This window comes from Mobula hypostoma, chromosome 17 (assembly GCF_963921235.1).
Source record: "Mobula hypostoma chromosome 17, sMobHyp1.1, whole genome shotgun sequence".
Lineage (NCBI taxonomy): Eukaryota > Metazoa > Chordata > Chondrichthyes > Myliobatiformes > Myliobatidae > Mobula > Mobula hypostoma.
In genome coordinates, this window is record NC_086113.1 from 8,860,731 (window position 1) to 8,885,607 (window position 24,877).

Genomic DNA, 24,877 nt, shown 5'->3' on the forward strand with positions numbered 1-24,877 from the left:
CAGAACTGGTCAAACACTGCATCCAATTACACAGCAAATCAGAGCCAGGAGTTGTAAGGTCTTCGAATCAACGCATGGGATTAAAGTGTAGCAAAAAAAAAGATACACTCGAGTTAATCTTGCTATATGCAAATCTTTTTTGATATCCTTGGGAAATTAATCACTTATAAAACATGAAATTAGAGGATTAACAGGGCTTTCAATCCCTTTAAAGCCCATTTGAAATGTGCAGTTTTATATGTTAATGCCTGGAGTTATGAAATCATTAACATTTAATAAAATAATGAGCTGCCGCAGTAGTGTTGCAGTTAGCCGAATGCTTTACAGCACAAGTAATCAGGGTTCAGTTCCCGCTGCTGTCTGAAAGGAGTTATTTATACGTCCTCCCCGCATGGATTTCTGCCAGATGCTCTGGTTTCCTCCCACATTCCAAAGATGTATGAGTTAGCGGTAGTAACTTGCGGACGTGCTGTGTTGGTACCAGAAGCCTGGCCACACTTGTGGGCTGCCCTCCACGCACGTACTTGGACTGTGTTGGTCATTGATGCAAGTGATGAATTTCACTGCGTGCCTCGATACAAATGTGACAAATAAAACTAATCTTTAATTCACAAAATTTTACATTAATAGAGATTTTGTACAAAATCAAAGACGTGATGTCAAAAGTACCAAGCACAGTAGTACTGTGGTGTTTTCTCCAAGTCTAAATATTCAGGATAATAATGGATGTAGGATGGGTAAATATAACATTTCCTATGCATATGACTTGTCTAATTGCCTTTTCTAAAACATCAGAACATATGAATTGTATTGATCTGAACATATGTATTGATAAGATTGGTACGGATGCTGTGATAAGCATGAGAATAAAATCAGGTTCCGAATCAGATTTTATTTTACATCCTCCAGTTCAAAATTCCTCAATCCAATCTATGATTTCCTTCAATATTAAGTTGTCCATGGATGGATTTTGAGGATTATTGAACATGAAGCACTAAAATTGCACCAACATCGGATTCTTAAGCCTAAAGGTGATCAAAATACCAGAATTGATAAATGCATCAATAGCTACCAAACCATTAGTTCACAGTGAAGTATAATCGAGGCACAATCCCAAAATAAAGCTTGATATAGATATGATTCTCAGAGAATTATATTACTTCATTTTAAACAAATTTAATCCCTCACTTTCCTATCTTTCTAAATATTCATTATTGTAACTTAAACTAATGTTTTATGTTGTGCACTGTACTGCTGCCACAAAACAAATTTCATGACATGTTGTATGTCAATGATGGTAACCCTGATTCCGGTTCTGAAAGTGAACTGTTAGGTTATTATTTTCTGAGGTCGAGACAGTGGAACTGCCCCAGTGCAACGGATTTTCCACATTAAAGACTTTCCTGAATACGACGGACACCAGCATAATGGCACAACCAGCAAAATCAACCAAACACGAGATACAAGAGGCGGAACCACGAGACTGCAGATGCTGAAATGCACGCCAAGAAACAAACAGCTGGAAAACTCTGTGGGTCAGGCAACATCTGGGGAGGGAAATTCCCAGACTGATACCTTTCATCTGGACTCAAGAGGCTGCCTGCTTACAGATGTATCATATTTTTATCCCTCATGCACTGTGAGGTGAGGGCATGTGCTTTATCTCAGTTTACTGAAGGCCATGAGCACAAAGGCAACATGGGGATCTACTGTTCATTTGGACCATATGCACCTTGTCATACTACTTTCCTTGACACTTCTCTAGGTTGTGCTGATAGTGTGAACTTGCCAGGCATCAGACTTCGCTGCATTGTCCAAAGCTCAATTATTTGGGAAAAATAAACATCTCAGAGTGTGTTCTTTCAACAACAGCTTTTAGCAAAACAAAGAACTATTCAGCTTCCAAATAGCAAAATTCTCTGATTTTATGATTCAGTACAAACAAGTTTTTTTGACAGATTCTGAAAATCAGCACCATATTTATTTGCTTATCTTATTAAGAGATACAGCATGGTAATGTGCTCTTGCGGGCCCACACCACCCAATTACCTCCATGTGACCAACTAACTATGAATCCTTATGTCTTTGGAATGAGGGAGGAAGCCCATATAGTCATGAAGAGAAAGTACAAGCTTCTTACAGAGAGCAGTGGGAACTGAGCCCAGATTGCCGGCACTGAAAGAGCATTATGCTAACAGCTACGCCACCACGCTGTCCCACAATGTTCTGTTGCTTTTTACTTACACAGTCACATCTCTCAGCCGTGATACTACCGCAGTGCCCGGCCATGCATTTACTTATTTTATTTAGAGACACAACACGGTAACAGGCCCTAATGAGCCCAAGCCACTCAACTACATGCTTAACCTGCAGGAAACGTGCCATTGAAAATCCATGCTGGCACGAGGGAATGTACAAACTCCTCTAGTCAGTACCAGGAATTGAACCCAGGTTGCTGGTACTGTGATAGTGTTAATCATGCCACCCCATGGTATTCTGTTGCATTTTACCTACACGGTCAAATCACTTAGCTGCGGTATCTGTATGATAGGGTGTTTGAAGGTCATTGTTTGCACCTCAATAATACAAATTTACTTCCAATATGAACAGCTGGCAAATTCAGTTTTTAATTGTAACTTCCTTCTGATATTTAAACTAATGGAAATGGTTAAGTATAAGCAATGAAGGAACTGGACCAAGAAAAATATTCATGTTCTTATATATCCCAGATTACATCCTGTAAGCTTACTCATTCAGCCTGTTGATTCTGGGCAAGCTCTCAGAAGCATCCCATGTAGAGTATCCCATTGATAGAACATAGACCAGTACAGCACAGGAACAGGACATCTGGCCCACAATGTTGTGCTGAACCAAATAAATTAATCAAATGGCCAACTATACTACTCCTCTGCCTAGACAATGACCATATCCTTCCATTTTCCTCACCTTCATGTGCTGATCTAAATGTCTCTTAATAGTTTCGAAAGTTTCTGTCTCTACCACCACCAAAGGCAGCACATTCCAAGGACCCACAGCTCTCTGTGTAAAAAAAGTTGGCCTTCACGTCTCCTTCGAACTTATGTCCTCTCAACTTAAGCGCATGCTCTCTGGCATTAGACATGTGCACCCTGGGAGAAAGACACTGTCTGCTCTATCTAAGCCTCTCATCATCCTATAACTCTTCATCAGGTCTCCCCTCTGCCTCCGCCGCTCCAAAGAAAACAGACCAAGCTATAATCTCTCATTATAGCTCATCCTTCTAATCCAGGCAACATCCTGGTAAACCTCCTGCACCCTCTCCAAAGCCTTGACATCCTTCCTATAAGGAGGTGACCAGAACTGTATGCAGCCCAACTAAAGCTGCATCATAACTTCCGGATTTTTGAACTCAATGCCTATACTAATGCAGTCAAGCATGTCATATGCCTTCTTAACCACCCTATCAATCTGTGTAGCTACTAAGACCTTAAACCTCAAGTTCCCTCTGCTCATCTACACTCTCAAGGATCTTGTCCCTAACAACGTACCGTCTCTTTCATCCATTTAACTTTCCTGCAACCTCTTGTATATATATCCATCATCTATTCCCTGGTTCTCTTTCCGTCCAACTATATCAGGAGAATGTTACATCAGACAATTACCTATCAATCAGTATATCATCAGCATATGTGAGGAATCTGAAGCACATGGGGAAACTACATGATCATAGGGATTATGTACACAGTTACCAACCAAAGTTCAAAGTAAATGTGGATTCAAAAGTACCTATGTGTTGCCATATACTACCTTGAGATTTATTTTTGTGCAGGCGTTCACAGTAGAGCAAAAAGTTACAAGTGAAATCAATGAAAAATTACAAAGACTGACAAACAGTCAATGAGAAAAAGACAGACTGCACAAATACACAAATAATACTGAGAACATGAGTTGGAAAGTTCTTGGAAGTGAGTCCATAAGTTGTGGAATCAGTAAGGTTGTAAAGTGAGTAAAGTTTCAAAAAACTTAAAAGGTTCTGGTGTGACACAATTAACCAGAATCCACTGTATTTCATGGTGCTGAAGCATTCAGTGACATACATTTCCTTCTACAACTTAATTCGGGTAAGCTGTACTCAAAGTTTAAACTTCAGAGTTCAAAGAAAATTTATTTTCAAAGTTCGTATGTTGCCTATTTGAGATTCATTTTCTTGCAGGTATTCACAGTAGAACAAAGTACAAAAAAAATTGATGAAAAACTATAAGACTGAAAAGCAATGTGCAAAAAGAACAAACTGTGCAAAATAAATAATAATAATAACAACAACAACAACAAATAATACTGAGAACATGAGTTGTAGAGTCTAACCTAGATCTCTGGAACAGTGAGGCAACAGAACTTCCTTCTGCATCACTCAGCAGTGGAACAAAAGCAACTTGTAACATTTTATTTGGCTTTGTCATGTTTTAGTTAGGAATTTAGAATACATACTTAGTGCATAAATGAGGAAAAGCGAAGTTTTATAGAATAGTTTCTACACAAGAGGGCACAGTTTTAAGGTGCTTTGAAGTAGGTACAGAGGAGATGTCAGGGCTAAGTTTTTTTTTACACAGAAAGTGGTGAGAGCATGGAACGGGCTGGCGGCAATGGTGGTGGAGGCGGATACGATAGGGTCTTTTAAAAGACTCCTGGATAGGTACATGGAGCTTAGAAAAATAGAGGGCTATGGGTAACCTTAGGTAATTTCTCAGGTAAGGACATGTTTGTCACAGCATTGTGGGCTGAAGGGTCTGTATTGTGCTGTAGGTTTTCTATGTTTCTACTAACATTTTTTGTTTACAATGTCATTCCTTTACATACCAGTTTACTTTTCAAAAAATTCTGAAGGAATAATAATAATTTGTATGAAATTTTGTTGAATTCACCTAAATATGTGTTGATAAATTTGTCTGTTATGTCTTGGCATTGAGCCAAAGTAAAATAAAAAGTTCCAGAGCCTCATGTGCTCCAGGGCAATGGAAGATTACTGCTTAATCATTCTCAACAAGAATAGCTTTTCATTCACCCATGGCTTCCAGCTTTTATTTATTACACTTAATTAAGTTTTGCTAGAAATATGAGTTTTATGTTTGTGTTGTTGCCGGCAACCAAATTAGGGAAAACATTTCAACTGTGCGAACTAAACACCATTTATTACCTGGTTTGATGAAACCACAACTGCAATTGCAACAAGGTCAAATTACTGTGACAGAATAAATCCAACAGAAAAAGAGATATCTGAATCAGGTTTATTAGCACTGAAATATGTTGTGAAATCTGTTGCTTTGTGGCAGCAGTACAATGCAATACATAAAAAATTAAAGTTAGAATAAGACCATAAAATATCAGGACAGAATTAAGCCATTTGGCCCATCGAGTCTGCTCCATCATTTCATCATGGCTGATTTATTTTCCCTCTCAATTCCATTCTACTGACTCATCAAGAATCTACTAACTTACCTTCTAAATATACTCAATGACTTGGCCTCCACAACCATCTGTGGCAATGAATTCCTCCAGCTAAGGATGTTCCCCGTCATCTCCTTTCGAAAGGGACGTCATGAGGCTGTGCCCCAATCCTAGACTCCACTATTCTGGAAAACTCTCTAGGCTTTTCAATATTTGATAGGTTTCAATGATATCCCCCCTCATTCTTCTAAACTCCAGCAAGTACAAGCCCAGAGCCATCAAACACTCATCATACATTAACCATTTCATTCTCAAGAACTTCCTCTGGACCCTCTGCAATGCCACCACATCATTTCTTCGATAAAGGACCCAAAACTGCTCACAATACTCCAAGTGGCTGCGTGCAATACTGTTCTATGGTGGGGGAGGGGAAGGAATACAAGATGGCAGGAATTAGGTGGAACGAGGCGAGGGGAAAGGTGGGTGGGTGAGGGAGGTGGGATGAAGTAACAAGCTGGGAGGTGATAGGTGGAAAAGGTATAGGGCTAAAGAAGAATGAATTTTACAGGCGAGGAGAGTGGTCCATGGGAGAAAGGGAAGGAGGAGGGGCACTAGGGCAAGAGAGAAGAGGAGAAGGGGTATGTATATTTAAGGCAGAGGTTGATAGATTCTTGATTGGTCAGGGCATGAAGGGATACGGGCAAAATGCCGGAGATTTGGGCTGAAAGAAAAAATGGATCAGCCATGATAAAATGACAGAACAGACTCAATGGGCCAAATGGCCCAATTCTGTTCCTATATCTTACAGTGTATTGAAATGCGGGTGAAAATCAGAGCAACCGGAGGAACTCCTGCTGTCACGGGGAAAATGTACAAACTCCTTACAGACAATGACAGGAACTGAACTCAATCTTCTGATTGCTGGCACTATAGTGTTTCACTAACTGCTATGCTGTCATGCAGCCCGAAGACTTTGTATTTGTTATGTCAGGATACTTAAAGGATAGTATTTCATACTTAACATCCGATTATTTTAACCTACATTCACCCGTCACTGAGACTGCAAAGCAAATATTTGTCAAAGACATTATTCACTACCGGGTGGATGGAGCAGCTTTTCTTGACGTAAGTGGCCACTGAGAGTATGTTTGTGGTCACCTGCTGCTGTAGCCCTTCAAGGAACTTCAAGTGTTTTGCGAGGTGTTGTGCATTCTGAGATGCTCTTCTGCACAACACTGTTGTAATTTGTGGTTATTTGAATTATTGACCATAAGACATAGGAGCAGAATTAGGCTATTCAGCCCATGAAATCCACTACACCATTCTATCATGCCTGATCCCGGATCCCACTCAACCCCCACCTTCCTGTCAGCTAGAATCAGTCTGGCCATTCTCCTTTGACCTCTCTCATTAACAAGACATTTTCGCTCGCAGAACTTCCATTCATTGGATGCATATTTGTTTTTGTTTTTCATACCATTCTCTATAAACTCCAGAGAGTGTTGTGTGTGTGAAAATCCCAGATCAGCAATTTCTGAGATACTGAACTACCCTGTCTGTCACCAACAATCATTCTATGGTCAAAGTCACGTTTCTTCTACATTCTGATGTTTGGTTTGAATAACAATTGAACCTCTTGACTTTGTTCTGCATGCTTTTATGCACTGAGCTGCTGCCACACGATTGACTGATTAGATAATTGCATTAGTAAACAGGTGTACCTAATAAAGTGGCCACTAAGTGTATACTTCAGTTCCTAAGTATGTTCTTCTAAGTAAGATCCTACATGGCCAACAACAATTGTGTGGTGCTCTTAGATTTCAGTAGCATTAACAAGGAAGCCACCTTTACACCAGACATGCTCAGCTGCTTCCTTTCCTGCCCAAGGTGTTTGTGATTGTACCACCTGGAACAACATTTTTAAAAACATGGGAAAAAATTTTATTTTAAGAAAGAGCACAGTTTGTAATCTGAAGTTACTTGCCAAACAAGTATTATTTGGTCTGTCGCACTTGTGAGGCATGAATTTCTGGTTTGGTATTGGGATAATTAGATCAAAATCTCAGGGATTAAGCTCTCATGCGGTATGAATGGATAATTTCCTCTACCTTTATTGATAAGGAATTTATTACAATCTGGAGCAATACAAAAGATAACCACACAAGAGTGTACTGCACTTACAGTAGTGTGCAATCATGACATAAGATACAGGAACAGAGTTAGGCCATTTGGCCCATCAAGTCTGTTCCACCACCTCATCTTAGCGGATCCATTTCTCTCTGAGCTCCAGTCTCCTGCCTTCGCCCCGTATCCCTTCATGCCCTGACCAGTGAAGAATCTATCAACCTCTGCTTAGTATTTCATGCTTTACAATTTTCCTTGTTTTTTTGGGCTCTACTGTGAAAAGACGAGCATGTGATTCACAAATGAAAAGTCTCAGTTAAATTGATCAAAGTCCCTTGACTCATTTGTGTGAAAAAAGGGTTGGGGACTGAATACTTTTAAAAGGCACTGTACATGTGACAAATAGAACTAGTCTTAATCCTTATGCTTCCCACCAATCTCATTCATTGCTATCTTTACATTAACCCTCTGACCTTCACTATCTAACTCCAAAAATGTCAGTCTTATCAAAGGCATTACCTCCATGAATTTCCAATCCAGCATAAACTTAGATCTTTCAATACATTGGCCTCCATATTTACTTCATTGGTCAGTATACCATTCCTCCACCCCCACCCCAAACACACACACATCCCTTTGCTTGTCTTCAGATTCTTTTTTAATCAAAACCCTTCCTCTGTCCTGCTATTTTCTCAGATCTTTCCTTGCACTGTCAGGACAACATTCTACCCTTCCTTCTTACTGTCATGTAGACCACACCCCATGCTTAACCACCTGAGCATGAATACAACAATCTGTTCACTCAGATTTCATTTGTTGATATTTGTGCTGTAATGTTCTTTCCTGTACCTAATAAAGTGGCCACTAAGGGTATGTTTGTGGTTTTCTGCTGCTGTAGCCCATCCACTTCAAAGTTTGATGTGTTGTGCATTTCGAGATGCTCTTCTGCACACCACTGTCGTAACACACGGTTATTTGAGTTATTTTCGCCTTCCTGTCAACTTGAACCAGTCTGACCATTCTCCTCTGACCTCTCTTATTAGCAAGGTATTTTTATCCACAGAACAGCTGCTCACTGGATTATTTTTTTCTCTCTCTCTCTCTCTCCATTCTCTATGAACTGTAGAGACTATTGTGTATGATAATCCCAGGGTGAACTGTAGTTTCTCAGATACTCCAATCACGCCGCCTGGCACCATGTTCAAAGTCACTTAGATCATATTTCTTCTCCATTCTGATGTTTGGTCTGAACCACAACTGAACCTCTTGACCATGTCTGCATGCTTTTATGCATTGAGTTACTGCCACTAGATTGGCTGATTAGATATTTGCGTTAACAAGCAGGTGTACAGGTGTATCTAATAAAGTGGTCACTGAGTGTTTGTTTTACTAATGAAAGCTTAGATTCAATTGTATTTTAGATATGACGTGAGACTGTTCAATCCAACTAGATATATGATACAGAAAAAAATAACTGAAACAAAATGTATGGCTCATATTCTGCATGGAGGTCGGTGACCAGTGGTGTGCTTCAGGGTTCTGTTCTAGGACCCTTCGTGATTTTTATAAATGATCTGGATGAGGAAGTGGAGGGATGAGTTAGTAAGTTTGCTGATGACACAAAGGTTGGGGGTGTTGTGGATAATGTGGAGGGCTGTCAGAGGTTACAGCGGGACATTGATAGGATGCAAAACTGGGCTGAGAAGTGGCAGATGGAGTTCAACCCAGATAAGTGTGAAGTGGTTCATTTTGGTAGGTCAAATATGATGGCAGAATATAGTATTAATGGTAAGACTCTTAGCAGTGTGGAGGGTCGGAGGGTCAGAGGGATCTTGGAGTCTGAGTCTATAGGACACTCAAAGCAGCTGCGCAGGTTGACTCTGTGGTTAAGAAGGCATACAGTGTATTCGCCTTCATCAATCGTGGAATTGAATTTTGGAGCTGAGAGGTAATGTTGCAGCTATATAGGACCCTGGTCAGACCCCAGTTGGAGTACTGTGCTCATTTCTGGTTGCCTCACTACAGGAAGGATGTGGAAACTATAGAAAGGGTGCAGGGGAGATTTACAAGGATGTTGCCTGGATTGGGGAGTGTGCCTTATGAGAATAGGTTGAGTGAACTCAGCCTTTTCTCCTTGGAGTGACGGAGGATGAGAGGTGACCTGATAGAGGTGTATAAGATGATGAGAGGCATTGATCATGTGGGTAGTCAGAGGCTTTTTCCCAGGGCTGAAATGGTTGCCACAAGAGGACACAGGTTTAAGGTGCTGGGGAGAAGGTACAGAGGAGATGTCAGCAGTAAGTTTTTTACTCAGAGAGTGGTGAGTGCGTGGAATGGGCTGCCGGCAATAGTGGTGGATGCGGATATGATAGGGTCTTTTAAGAGACTTTTAGATAGGTACATGGAGCTGAGAAAAATAGAGGGCTATAGGTAAGCCTAGTAATTTCTGAGCTAGGGACATGTTCGGCACAACTTGTGGGCTGAAGGGCCTGTATTGTGCTGTAGGTTTTCTATGTTTCTATGTACTGACAGTATTGCACAAAGTGCTTTCTTTTAATGTGGAATTAACTCACCTTTCCATAAATCAAAATAAATTATGTGCTGGCAGAAATTTTAAAAATATAGTAGCAAGTGAACCGAACCACATCAAGCTGTAGAGAGTCATGCAAGTGCAGATTTTACCAACATGTGAGAGGCTGTGTTCTTTCTCTTCTGTAATACATTCTATTGTATCAGTAAAAGGGCAACTGATTTGTACAGAATCATGCAGTCAGTGAGACGAAATCTAGGTTTACTTTAATCAAAAGGATAAAAATTGATTGTACAAAGACGTATTTAATAACGTATGAGTCAATCGTGACTGTTCATTTATTTGCTGAAATACAATAAGCCTCGATTTATTTTAATTAGCCACTAACAGAATCCACAAAATCTTATTTTAATTAATTACAATGTGAAGAACTCATCACAAATGCAGCCTCTGCGGCTTTGAGAGAGCGTACGAGGAAGTGTTTGTGGATCAGAATGCAGTTAATAAACTACAAACGCTTGCAGCTTGTGAAGTGTAGTTATTGTTTTACCAGCCTCTCCCAGTGATCTCTGCCCCCACACCCCCACCCACCCAAGTTCTGTAAACAGGAGGAAGACCGGTATTTACACACAAGGCGCACACAGCCACTTAAAAATGATATCTGCTGTTCACTTCTACCTTTCATCGTTCAAAAATATCCTACTTTTACCATGGTTTTGCTAAATAATTGAAACTGTTAGGTAGAAAGTCAGGTGAACGGAAATGCGGAGAATTGAAATTTGCTTCAGGATACCTCGTGAGGTTTTATAGCTTACGATTATCTGATTTTACATTCACCTTTTACAATGCATGGGAACTACAGCGAACTGTCAGGGCAGCAGAAAAGGTCGTTGTTCGCAGTCTAACATTACTGCAGGTCTTGGACATGCCCAGGATGAAGAAGTGAGCAGGAAAAAAAAATCATTGCAGACACTACCCACCCAGCAGACTGCCTCTTCCAAAGGCTCCCTGGTTTGTCTTCCCAAAATGCAAATCCTCGCCATCCATCTGCCATTTTTCAGCTGGCCCAGATTCCAGATTCCGCTGCAAGCTTGAATAGTCCTCCTCACAACCACCCTGGTCTTGGTATCAACCACAAATCTGCTGATCCAGTTTACCACGTAGTCACATAAATGACAAACAAGATGATAGAAAAATGCAGGTTGGTCTGCAATATAATATGAAGCTTTGCGGGGGATTCTAACAATACCTGCCACGTGGCAGAAGGAAGCCAGTTGGGGGGGGGGGCAATGCCAGACAAAACTAAAGCAGGTTTTTAGAAAGAAAAATCCCTTTCTAGTTCCCCTGTGGATCAGGAGTTGTGCTTCTCCATTTCTCTCAGAGTCAGAGCCCTCACCCGTGTTTGTTCAGTGACTCCCTGGCCCCCTATACATGTGGTGTACATGGATGTTGGTAAGGTACTTGATAAGGTTCTGTATGTTAGGGTCATTCGGAAAGGCGTGAGGCATGAGATTCACTAAAACCTGGCAGTGTGGATTCAGAAACAGCTTGTCCACAGAGGTGGTAGTAGATGGCACATATTCTGCTTGGAGTTCGTGACTAGTGGTGTTCTGCAGGGGTTTGTTGAGACCCCTGCTCTGTATCATGAGGAAGTGGAAGGGTGGGTTAGCACGCTGGCAGAGGAGCTTCGTGGTGTTGTTGGTAGTGGTTGTCATAGGTTACAGTGGGACATCGATCGGATGCAGATCTGGGCTGAGGAACATTAAAGTGTGACAAGATGCACTTTGGAAGACAGAGTGAAAGGTTAATGCCAGGGATTCTTGGAACCGTTGAGGAACAGAGGAATCCTGGGGTCTAAGCTGCCACACACATGAGTCACGAGGCATGAGATTTATGAAAACTTGGCAGTGTTGAATGCAGTTAGGAGTAAAGAAGCTTTCCTCCTCGGCAAGCAGCAGGAGAGGAAAGCTCTAATTCATGTATAGCCTGAAGAGGTTGTTCAGCTCTCGAATAGTAAAGGTGTCAAAAATTACGGGGGAAAGGCAGGAGAATGGGGTTGCCATGATCGAATGGCGGAACAGCTTCAAGGGGCTGAATGGCCCAATTCTGCTCCTGTGTCTTATGGTCAAGGGCTGGAGAAGGAATCGGATAGGAGAGGAGAGTGGACCATAGTAGGGAAGGAGGAGAGTGAGGAGAACCGGTGGGGAAGTAATAGGCAGGTGCGAAGGAGTGGAAGATCAGAGTGGAGAATGGTTGTGGGGGGGGGGGGGATATGTTCACTGGAAGGAGAAATCGATGAGCAGTCTATGGTGCTTTCAATACTCTTTGTCGCCAGTGTGGAACAGCTGCTTCTCATTTTAGTGCTTTGTTCCAAGATGGAACTCTCTGTATTGCAAGAACTACTGATTGATAACAAAACCAGAAACTTAATTGCAGAACAGAACAAACAACACCGAAGTACAGGCTGTATCTGCGATTCACAGTAACATCAGGGAAATGGAACAGTGATTACCAAGGACAGCTAATCGTGCTAGGTACACAACAGCAGCCGAACTTGTGCTTCACCTCAAGGAGTAACTATGTCACATTTTAAAATGACAGATCTTCTATGATTGGATAATATCCAGTTTATGATGTGTTTATGGCTTATTTGCCTACAGTGATGAATTATCAAAGCAGATTTGTCCTATCACCTGTTAACATTTCGTTACAGTATTTTTTCCTGTTGACATTTGAACATTGCCATGATTGGATTCTGTTCAGCAAACTGAGAGACAGACTCATATAAGGTGTTAAATGTGAGAGTGGAGTTATGGCTCTGCAAGGCACTTCCCTCTTCAGAAGCTGTGTAAAATGACATCTCACTGCCCAGTTCCCGATTCAAATGTACTGAAGAGTGCAAAGTCATTTCATTAATGTAAATATAGACTAATTAGCCATACCAAATCAGGACATGTCTATTTGAATCCAAGTCACTATTTATCAAAGTATATTAGTATTGTAAATTAATCCCCAGCACTGAGAATTAACTTCTAACAGCGCATAACCCAATTCATTCAGCATCTGATTACTGACAAAGAAACAGAAAACTAGAAATTCATCGACACAAGAGATTCTGCAGATGTTGGAAATCCTGGGCTACACACAGACACACACAAGGTGCTGGAGGAACTCAGCAAACACAGGCAGCACCAAGAGAAGGGAATAAACAGTCAATGTTTTGGGTCCAGCCAACTTCATCAGGACTGAAAAGGAAGGGGGGAGAAGACCAAATAAGGTGGTTGGAAAGGAGTACAAGCTGGCAGGTGACAGGCGAGACCAGGCGAGGGAGAAAGCGGGTGAGTGGGGGAGGGGGAATGATAAAGGGCTGAAGAAGAAGGAATCTGATAGGAGAGGAGAGTGGACGAGGGGAGAAAGCGAAAGAAGTGAGGAGATACTCTACCAACCAATTTCTTCCATTGGCTTCAACCTCAATGAACTTCAAAGACACAACTCAGTGCACTGATAGAGTAATACTTTTGATTTGCAAATGTAAATCCACTCTTTAGGAAGGGCGAGAGACAGAAGAAAGGAAATTATAGGCCAGTAGTCTATAATTAGGCTGTAGTCAGCATTGTTTCACCATGGGAAAATCTTGCCTGACAAATCAGTTGGAATCCTTTGAAGAAATAACAAGCAGGATAGACAAAGGAGAATTGGTTGATGTTGTGTGCTTGAATTTTCAGAATGCCATTGACAAGGTGCTTCACGTGAGGCTGCTTAACAAGCTACAAGCCCAAAGTATTACAGGAAAGATCCTAGCAGGGATAAAGCAGTGGCTGATTAGCAGGAGGCAAAGAGTGGGAATAAAGTAAGCCATTTCTGGTTGGCTGCCAGTGACTAGTGGTATCCCACAGGGGTCTGTGTTGGGATCGATTCTTTTTACATAATATGTCAATCATTTGGATGATGGAATTGATGTCTTTGTTGCAAAGTTTGCAGATGATATGAAGATAGGTGGAGCAGCAGGCAGTTTTGAGGAAGTAAAGAGGCTACAGAAGGAGTTAGATTAAGAGAATGCACAAAGAAGTGGAATAAAGGAATACAGTGTCAGGAAGTATGGTCAGGCACTTTGGTAGAAGAAGTGAAAGGGTTGACTATTTTTGAAAGGGAGAGAAAATACGAAAAATTGAGGCGCAAGTGGACTTAGGAGTCCTTGTGTAGGATTCCATAAAGGTTAATTTATAGATTGAGTCTGTGGAGCAGAAGGCAAATGTGATTATAGCATTCATTTCAAGAGGATTAGAATATAAAACCAAGGATGTAATGTTGAGACTTTATAATGCACTGGTGAGGCTTCACTTGGAGTATTGTGAGCAGTTTTGGGCCCCGTATCTCAGAAAGGATGTGCTGAAACTGGAGCGGGTTCAAAGGAGGCTCACGAAAATGATTCCAGGATTGATCAGCTTGTCATATGAAGAGCATTTGATGGCCCTGGGCCTGTATTTGTTAGAATTCAGAAGAATGAGGGGTGACCTCATTGAAACCTATTGAATGGTGAAAAATCTTCATAGAGTGAATGTGGAGAGGATGTTTCCTATGGTGGGAGAGTCTAAAACCAGAGGAGATAGCCTCAGAATAGAGGGGCCTCCTTTTGGAATGGAGATGAGTAGGAATTTCTTTAGCCAGAGAATGGTGAATCTGTGGAATTCGTTGCCACGGGTAGTTGTAGAGGCCAAAACTTTATGTATATTTAAGGCAGAGGGTGATAGATTCTTGATTGGTCAGGGCATGAAGGGATATGGGGAGAAGGCAGGAGATTGGGGGCCAAGAGGAAAATTGGATCAGTCATGATGAATTGATGGAGCAGACTCGATGGGCCAAATGGCCTATTTATGTTCCTACATTTTTTGGTCTTATGGTCTAATACTGCACAGAAGCAGAATCTTTAGTCCATAAACAAAATAAACTCTGCAGATGCTGGAAATCCAAAGCAACACACACAAAATGCTGGAGGAACTCAGCAAGTCAGGCAGCATCTATGGAAGAGAATAAACAGTCGACCTTTCGGGCTGAGACCCTTCATCAGGACTTTAGCCCATGTACCTAGCCCACTATCAAACTTACCTACACTCACCCCACTTGCCTGCATTAAATTTCACATCCTGCTATGCCCTGCTAATTTAAGTCCTTCTGTAGATGGTTCCTACATCCACCAACTCCTCTGGCAGGTCATTCCAGACACCATTTAAACTTTACGTAAAAACCCAAGAGATTCTGCAGATGCTGGAAATCTAGAGCAACACACACAAAGAGCTGGAGGAACTCAGCAGGTCAGGCAGCATTTATGGAAGGGAATAAACAGTTGATGTTTCAGGCAGAGACCCTTCATCAGGACTGGAAAGGAAGGGAGAAGAACATAGAATAAGAAGGTGGGTGGAGGGGAAGGAGTACCAGCTGGAAGGTGATAGGTGAGACCAGGTGAAGGGTAAGGTGGGTGGAGGGGAACGAGTACCAGCTGGAAGGTGATAGGTGAGACCAGGTGAAGGGTAAGGTGGGTGGAGGGGAAGGAGTACCAGCTGGGAGGTGATAGGTGAGACCAGGTGAAGGGTAAGGTAGGTGGGTGGGGAAGGGTGAATGAAGTAAGAAGCTGGGAGATGATGGGGAAAGAGGCAAACAAGAAGGTATCTAATAAGACATTGGAAGGTGAAGGGGCATTGGAGGGAGGTGATGAGTAGATGAGGAGAAGAGAAAGGGTAAGAGGGGAACCTGAATAGGCATGAAAAAGAAAAGGGGGAGGGGAGAAGAAAATTCTCCATCCAAATTTAGTACAAAATGGATGCTGATAAAATGCTCCACTTTACATAATATCTGATATGAATAACCTTTATATTCTAGTCACATCAGTGTTTTCATGAAATAGCTTATTCCAATTAAAAGCCCGATTAATCTTTGCTGGATTCTAAAGAGCGGACTTCTACTGCTTGCGGTTTCTTGAGAAATGAGATGCTTGGACATAATTAAAATGTTTTACAATTTTACCACCAAATCACACATTAATGGACACCTCTTGTAAATTGCATCTTAAGTTGCAAGTTTTAATTTCCATTCTAATAACCCTGGTTCAAACCTCCAACAGCAATTCAGATTTGTCAGCTGGCCTTGCACTTCTCCCAAATAAAAATCCAACACTGACAGCACTTTAACTGTGCAGTCCCTCTGCATCTGGTTCAATAAGTCTTACTAGTTTTACTGAAAATTACTGTACAACCTGAAATATACATTCAATTATTACTTAGCGAACCAGGGACACAGAATTGCATTTCATAGCAGAGCAAATTAACGCCTTCAATTAATATGTTCAAAGGAAATTTATTATCAAAGTACATATATGCTACCATATACTACCCTGAGATTCATTTTCTTGTGGGCATTCACAGTAAGTACAAAGAAACACAGTAGAATCAATGAAAGACCATTCACAACAATGTACAAAAGACAACAAATTCTGCAAGTACCAGTAATAATGATAATAATAAATAAATAAACAATAAATATAGATAACATGAGATGAAGAGTCCTTGAAAGTGAGTCCATATGTTGTGGGAACAATTCAGTGATGGGGTGAGTACAGTTGAGTGAAGTTATCCCCACTTGTTCAAGAGCCTGATGGTTGAGGGGTAATAAGTGTTCCTGAACCTAGTGGTGGGGGTTCTGGAGCTCTTGTACCTTCTTTCTGATGGCAGCCGCAAGACAAGAACATGACCTGGGTAGTGGGGGTCCTTGATGATGGATGCTGCTTTCCTGTGTGGCAGTGTTCTATGTAGACGTGCTCAATGGTGGGGAGGACTTTACTCATGACGGACTGGGCTGTATCCACTACCTTTTGTTGGATTTTCCGTCCTAGGGCAATTGGTGTTTCCATTCCAGGCCATGAGGCAACCAGTCAATATTTGAACCAGAAGTCAAGCTGGTGTTAACTAATAATGTATGCTAATAACCAAAGCATCACTTGCAAAGCAATCGTGACCTGCAGGATAAATCTACAGTTCTGATGGAGTGTCTTGGCCTGAAACGTCGACCGTTTATTCCCTCCATAGATGCTGTCTGACCTGCTGAGTTCCTCCAGCACCTTGTGTTTGTTGCTCTGGATTTCCAGCAGCTGCAGAATCTTTTGTGTTGACAGTTCTACAGTTGACTGTGTATTCCTGTTAGCTAACTGCAGTGTTAGCTGAGCGCTCTAGGTGCCATCACGGAGTTTAATTTTACCAGAAATAGGTTTAAGCATTACTAGAATAACTTGATTTAATTTTGATTGGAGAATTGAATGTGTTTATTTTATGGTCAAATTTATCTTCACCAGCACTCACATTAGGGTAAGCATAGACATGGGCTGAACACGGTATAGTGTTCTCAGAGTTGTGAATGTGGACGTGTTGCCAGGGGGTGGTGGTAGAGGCAGAGAGACATTTAAGAGACTCTTAGATTGGCACGTGGATGAAAGAACAATGGAGGGCTATGAAGTAGGGAAGGGTTAGATCGATCTTGCAGCAGGTTTAAAGGTTGCCACAGCACTGTGGGATAAACAGCCAAGGCTGTTTTGTGTTTTATGTGTGCTCTTATCAGTGACAAAAAAGGAAACACGACAACATGAGCCATCACAACTCACTTCAAGCATTGGCTATTATTTTTAAATTCTGTCACTTCATGAATATAATTTGCACCTATGCCACAGATTCTGAATTTTTGAAATACATAGATTACGTGAAAAAGATTAGCATTGACAAGTCAATCAAAGCTAATTACAGGCAATTTATTTTCAGCTCTATAGATGCGCAATGCCCAAAACAGTAAAATAACTACCAATGTCCAAAACATAACCACCCCACTATTTTACAGAATGGCGATGGAGTTTTAATCCAAAATGTCACTATTAAGAAGTCGACAGGACAGAAGTATTTAATTGCCATAATGCTACTGATGGCACTTAATAGCAAAAGCTCAGCATATCATGTAATTAAATATCTGAACTGCCCAATTTGATGGCAATGAAAAGGATTTCTAAGCACTAGTTTAATTTTTTTTTATAAATGTAGCTCTGTGAAAAGTGTGAATCACCAGAGTGCAATTCTAACCTATGATATTTAAATTGGTTAACATTTTTATATCAGTGAAAGCCAATGGGCATCAGGAAACAACTGCAACGATAAATGCCAAGTGCACTCCAGGTTAAATTTTACCATTTTCATTGCATCGTTATGACACTCAGTAACTTGCAGTGATTTGCTTGTCTGGTGTATTATGTACCCGAGCTATTTTCTTGTTTCTCTTGGTGTGATTACCTCCTTGTGTTTGCTTTTAAGACCATAAGGGCATTTGGCTCAATGATTCTGCTCCGTTGTTCCATCATGGCTGAATTATTATCCCTCTCAACCCCATTCTCTTGCCTTCTCCCTGTAGCTATTGACACCCTGACTGTCTACGAACCTATCAACCTCTGTTTAAAATATACCCAATGACTTGGTCCCCACAGCTGTCTGGCAATGAATTCCACAGATTCACCCACCTCTGCTTAAAGAAATTCCTCCTTACCTCAGTTCTACAGGGACATCCTCCATTCTGATGTTGTGCTCTCTGATCCTAGACTTCCCCACTACAGAAAACATCCTCTCCACATCCACTCTGTTGAGGCCTTTCAATATTTGATAGGTTTAATGAGATCCCCCATCATTCTTCTAAACTCCAGTGAGTACAGGCCCAGAGCCATCAAACATTCCCCATACATCTGTATGTTTATACATTCTTACATAATATTATGTAATAACATTATTTCATACCTCTAGATGACTCCTATTCATTCCGCACACTGCTGAAATATTTTATTCTTTCTGTGCACAGTACTCAGTTCTGTATGTTCACTTTCTACTTTTTTTGTTCAAATCACATCATCTCTGTGCCCCCTATTCTCACATTTTCTTCCCAAATCTTATGGGGATATATGTCTTCAAAGTTCTGCGGCTGCTATAATGATTTTTTCTTACTGTGGCAAAGGCATAGTGATTGGATGTCAGCTGAGGCCAGGTTAATTGGTCATTGGAGATTACTGAAAAGTTACGCAAAGCCAGTCTCCAAAATACAGTTAATTATGACTGTGCACTCTTCAGATTTATTACAGCTGATGTAGCGCAGTTTTGTGATATCTGTTACTTTTGTGAACACAAGAGATTCCGCAGAAGCTGAAACTCCAGAGTAACACATACAAAACGTTGGAGGAACTCAGTAGGTCAGGCTGCATCTATGGAAAGGGATAAAGATTCGATGTTTCAGGCAGAGACCCTTCATCAGGACTGGAAAGGAAGAGGAAAGAAGCCAGAATAGGAAAGTATGGGAGGGGAAGGAGTACAAGCTGGCAGGTTCATACAGCTCCTGCTGAACTAGTATATGAACTATTGACCTCCACACCCCTCTCATCCATGTACTTTATCCAAACTTCTCTTAAAAGTTGAAATTTAACCTGTATCCACCACTTCCGCTGGAAGCTTGATCCACACTCTCACCACCCTCTGAGTGAAATTGTTCTCTCCCAGGTTCCCCTAAATATTTCACCTTTCACCTTTAACCCATGACCTCTGATTCTCATCTCACCCAACTTCAATGGAAAATGTTTGTATTTACCCTATCTATACCTCTTATAATTTTAAATACTTTCACCAAATCTCTCCTCAATCCAGGGAATAAAGTCCTTTCCCTATAACTCAGGTTCTCAAATCCCAGCAAAATCCTTGTAAATTGTCTCTGTACTCTCTTAATCTTATTGATACCTTTTCTGTTGGTAGGTGACCAAAACAGCACAGAATATTCCAAATTTGGCCTCATCAACATCTTATTCAACTTCAACATAGCATCTAACTCCAGCTAAAGTGGTCTTAAAACCGAGATGTGAATCAGATGCATCTCCAGCAACAAATCATGTCTGATTCTCACCATGCTGCATTCATATTTTGAATTTACATCTGACGTTTATGGCTGAAGTAATCTAAGATTCAGCCATAGACATTGCTCTAAGACGGGTCTGCGGGCCCCTCATCGTCCATTGAGAAAGAGCAATTCCAAGGTCTTTGACCCTCAGAAAAGGGAATATCACCTCACCCATCATAGGAAAGAGCAGCTCGGTGGCATAGCAGTTAGCACATTGCTTTACATTACTAGCAACGGGGGTTCAATTCCCGCCTATGACCGTAAGGAGTTTGTACGTTCTCCCAATGACCATGTGGATTGCCTCCGGGTACTCTGGTTTCCTCCAACATTCCAAAGACATACGGGTTGGAAGGTTAATTAGTGACATGGGCACATTGGGCCATGTTGTACCTCTAAATAAATTAAATTAAATCAACAGGCAATCTTTTATTTGAGGCCTTCTTCTGGCCGGGATTGACCATGGACGACGCATCCCTGCTGGCTATTTGATACACAAGCCAGTGCAGTAATCTACACAGTCATAGGGGAAACATATAAACTCCTTCTAGACAGCAGTGGGAACCAAACCCCAACTGACTTCAAAATTTCAGTGCTTTATTAAAAATTTTTTTTAAATGTTGGGAAGTCACTGGTTATATCCACAAAAGAAATGTAGATTTCAATTTGAATTGCGGAGCCCACAGTCCTTGGCAGAAGCGTCTTTGTTCACATATCTTTTTATTTAGTTTATTTAGAGATACAGCACGGTAAAAGGCCCTCTGTCCCATTGAAACCGCACCCATGTGACCAATTAACCTATAGGTCTTTGGAATGTGGGAAGAAGCTTGAGCACCCAAAGGAAACCCAGGTGGTCACGAGGAAAAATTACAAACCCCTCACAGACAGCAGCAGACCCTTTGGATCTACATACATCTTCCAGTAAGGTGGTGGCACACTCGGACACTACAGCTTTTACTGGGCCAACCATTGGTACTTCTGTCTTCTATAAACTTTTTTTTAAACAAGACCCTGCTGGACATTAAGAACTTAAGGGTCTTCGAGTCCACCCCATCAGCGAGTTGATTGTTGGTGGAGAAACTGAACTGGACTTTGTGCAGATCGTGCTGCTGTCTGCGCAAGAGAGGGATCGGTGCACGAAGAAGGTGTACAGTTTAACAGCGAGTGATCGTCTTAGTCACTTTTCTTGTGATTGCTAGACCAAGTTGGACTTTGGTGGTGTGGAGTGCTGCAAGTCCAATTCACTGATTTGTTGGGCAAATGGTGAGGGAGGTGTATGGCCTTGATCTTGGTGAGGATTAGGCCCCAAACTGCGGTGTCACCTGTTTCCAGCCGCCCAGGCCGGAGGTGTTGGAGTCAGTGTGCTGGAGTCAGTGCTGCCCTCCAGTGTTCGTTTGGCAGAAGATGGTGTATCGTGTTCAACTGCAGACTGCTGCAATATTAATGGACTCAGGGACTTGTGCTGTGTATGACTGTTGGTACTGTGTTTTGCACCTTGGCACCGGAGTAACACTGATTCTTTTGACCATATTCATGTGTATTCATATATGGTTGAATGACAATTAAACTTGAACTGAACTCTGGCACGAATCCCAATTCCATCCTGCTCATTAAATCCTGTCACTCTGAGAATGCCACATTTATTCCAATGGTGTTTCCTGTTACTTACCCAGACAGCGGTCCTGCAGCAACTTTTTAAATATGGCTCCTTATTGAATTGATTGTTCCTTTGGAGAACATTTGGAAACCACCGAAATTTGAACATTTCCAAACACAAGAGATTCTGCAGATGCCGGAAATCTCGAACAACACACACAAAACGCTGGAGGAACTCAGCAGGTCATGCAGCATCTATGGTGGGGAATAAACACTCGATGTTTCGGGCTGAGACCCCTCATCAGGCCTGGAAAGGAAGGGGGAAGAAGCCAAAAGGTGGTGGGGGAGGGGAAGGACTACAAGTTAGAAAGTGACAAGTGAAGTTATGTGAGGGAAGGCGGATGGAAAAGGAGATGGGAGGTGACAGGTAGAAAAGCTAAAGGGCTGAAGAAGAAGGACTCTGACAGGAGACGAGAGTAGATTTGAAATTTGGTATTTCACTCACTTTAATTTTTCCCCTGCAGCTTTCATTCCAAAAGCAGCTTTATTTTTGTTTTCTATAATTTGCCCTGCCAGCTTGTTATAAATATTTCAAATTAAGAGAGCTCAAAATGTTTTCAGCCCAAGTACAGTACTTCATGTCTACTACTGAACAAGGAGTTCACTTCAGGCACCGACTACATTGTCTAACTTTCCACTGCACTATCAATCACACTTGTTCACAGTGAGAGCCAGTTACGAAGAACAGACTTGTATATCCATTGTCCATTTAAATGCATGCCTGGTCTCAAAGTGACATTTATAACAAATACAGTGGAAAATGAACAGCATGAGCAAAGTAACAAAGAAACCTAATCACAGCACTATTATTACAAATATGAGTCATGCAATCAGTACCTTCATTAGGTACCTCCTACACTGAGTGTACGTTCATGGTCTTCCACCTCGGTGTCCCATCCACTTCAAGGTTTGACATGTTGTGCATTCAGACATGCTCTTCTGCACACCACTTTTGTAACGTGTGGTTATTTGAGTTACTGTTGCCTCCCTGTCAGCTTGAATCAGTCTGGCCATTCTCCTCTGACCTCTCTGATTAACAAAGCATTTTTGCCAACACAACTGCCGCTCACCATTCTCTGTAAATACTAGAGACCGTTGTGCATGAAAATCCCAAGAGTTCAGCTGTTTCTGAGATACTCAAACCACCTGATCTGGCATCAATAGTCTTTCGAAGGTCACATGTTTGGTCTGAACAACACAACCTCTTGACCATGTCTGCATGCTTTCATGCATTGAGTTGCCACCACGTGACTGGCTGTTTAGATATTTGCATTAACTTACAGATGCATCTAATAAAGTGGCCACTGAGTGTAGTCATGGGAACATACAGCACAGAAACAGACCACCAAATCTAAGCCAACTTTTCAGACCATCTATTATGATCCCATTTAAGGACCAAATCCTACTAAGCCTTGCCTATTCAAGTGTTCAAATGTCCTAGAGTTGGTGGACTGTGAATGTGGTTGAGTGGGAGGATGGTGGCTGGTAAAGGGCCTTGCTTTGCTGTTGGGTTCTGTTGCTTGTTATGTTCTGTATTGTTCTGATGAGCATTGTGGGCATATTATGTTGGTGACGGAATGTGTGGTGACATTTGAAGGCTGCCCCCAGCATGACCTTGGTTGTTAACACAGATGATTTTGCTTTTGTGTACATGCGATAAATAAATCTGAATCAGAGTCCATTTTGGTGCATTTTTACAGAAAATGGTACAAATGGAAAATTAACTTAAAATGTGTAGACCTTATTTTTATAACAAACAGATCCAACTATGGCACCAATATGAATCAACTGACCACAATTCTATGTTAAATCCAATTTGCAAAAAAATCTAGTTCTATAAATTCATTTTCCTGCATCTCAACTGTATTCTTGTTCAGCTTCCTCTCTCACTCCTCAAACAATGGCTGTAAGTAATTTTCACTTTCACTGCTTGGGCAGTGAACCCACAGACAAGGACTTACAGGACCACCTAACTTCTGTTTATAAATAAATCTGAATTTGAATCTAAAGCTTTTGGCAGCCAATTGCACATATCAACAATTCTGTGTAAAAAACGTTTCTTCTCAAATCCTTCCTCTCATCTTAAACCTAGGTCCACTGATTCTGACTATCTAGTCTCCTATAATTTTATATACCCGTTAGCAGACCACCCCTTTGGTTTGTCGTTTCAGGGAAAAGAACCCCAGCTTACCCAATCACTCCCGATAACTGAAGTTTTCCAATTTCCTCTGTGCTCTCTCTGGCATCACAGTGTGATGACCGGAAATGCACCACCCTGGCTGTTCTAACCAGGCTCCCTGCTTCGGGAACTATGGACCCAAGGTGCTGCTGCTCACCAACATTTTATCAGAGCCTTACCGCTTACATACTCCCTACCCCTATCTGACCTCATAAAGCTTCAGCTTGCATGCCATGGATGCTAGCTGGCCTGCCGAGATCCTCCAGCATTTTTGTGTGTTGCTCCAGATAAGACCATAAGATGTAGAAGCAGAATCAGGCCATTCGGCCCATTGAGTCTGCTCCGCCATTTCACCATGGCTGATCCATTTTCCCTCTCAGCCCCAATCTCCTGTCTTCTCACGATATCTCTTCATGTCCTGTGACTGATTTCCAGCATCAGCGGAATCTCTCGTGTTCACACTAGTTGCTTTAACAGTACCAACGACAGTGAGTGAATGGCCAGCGTGTTCTGGATTCACACCGCAGTAAGGCATCACAGATTTTACAGCATGAAAAAGTCCTCAGAACCAGTAGGATATCTACCAGCAGATATTTCTTTTTTTTCATATTTCATTAAGTTGATAATTTATACTAGTTATTTTAATTTATATACATTTTATATGTTGCACTGGACTGCTGCCACAACACAACAAATTTCATGACACGGGAAATATGGCAGATGCGGGAAATCCACAGCAACACACACTAAATGCTGGAGGAACTCAGCAGGTTAGGCAGCATCCATGGAAATGAACGAACAATTTGGGCTGAGATCCTTCTTCAAGACTGGAAATGAAGCGGGAAGATGCCAGTATAAAAAGGTGGGGGGGAGGGCAAGGAGGAGAGCTAGAAAGTGATAGGTGAAACCAGTTGGGTAGGAAAGGGAAACGGTTGGAGAGAAAGGAATCTGATAGGAGAGGAGAGAAAGGGAAGGAGGTGAAACCCTGGGGGAGGTGTTAGGCAGGTCAG

General features: G+C 41.6%; 1 protein-coding gene across 1 annotated transcript in view; it reads right to left on the reverse strand.

Moving 5' to 3' along the window:
* Nucleotides 1–24,877, reverse strand: part of chn2 (chimerin 2) — a 270,611-nt gene that overhangs the window by 53,294 nt on the left and 192,440 nt on the right. The gene's annotated exons all lie outside the window — the stretch shown is intronic.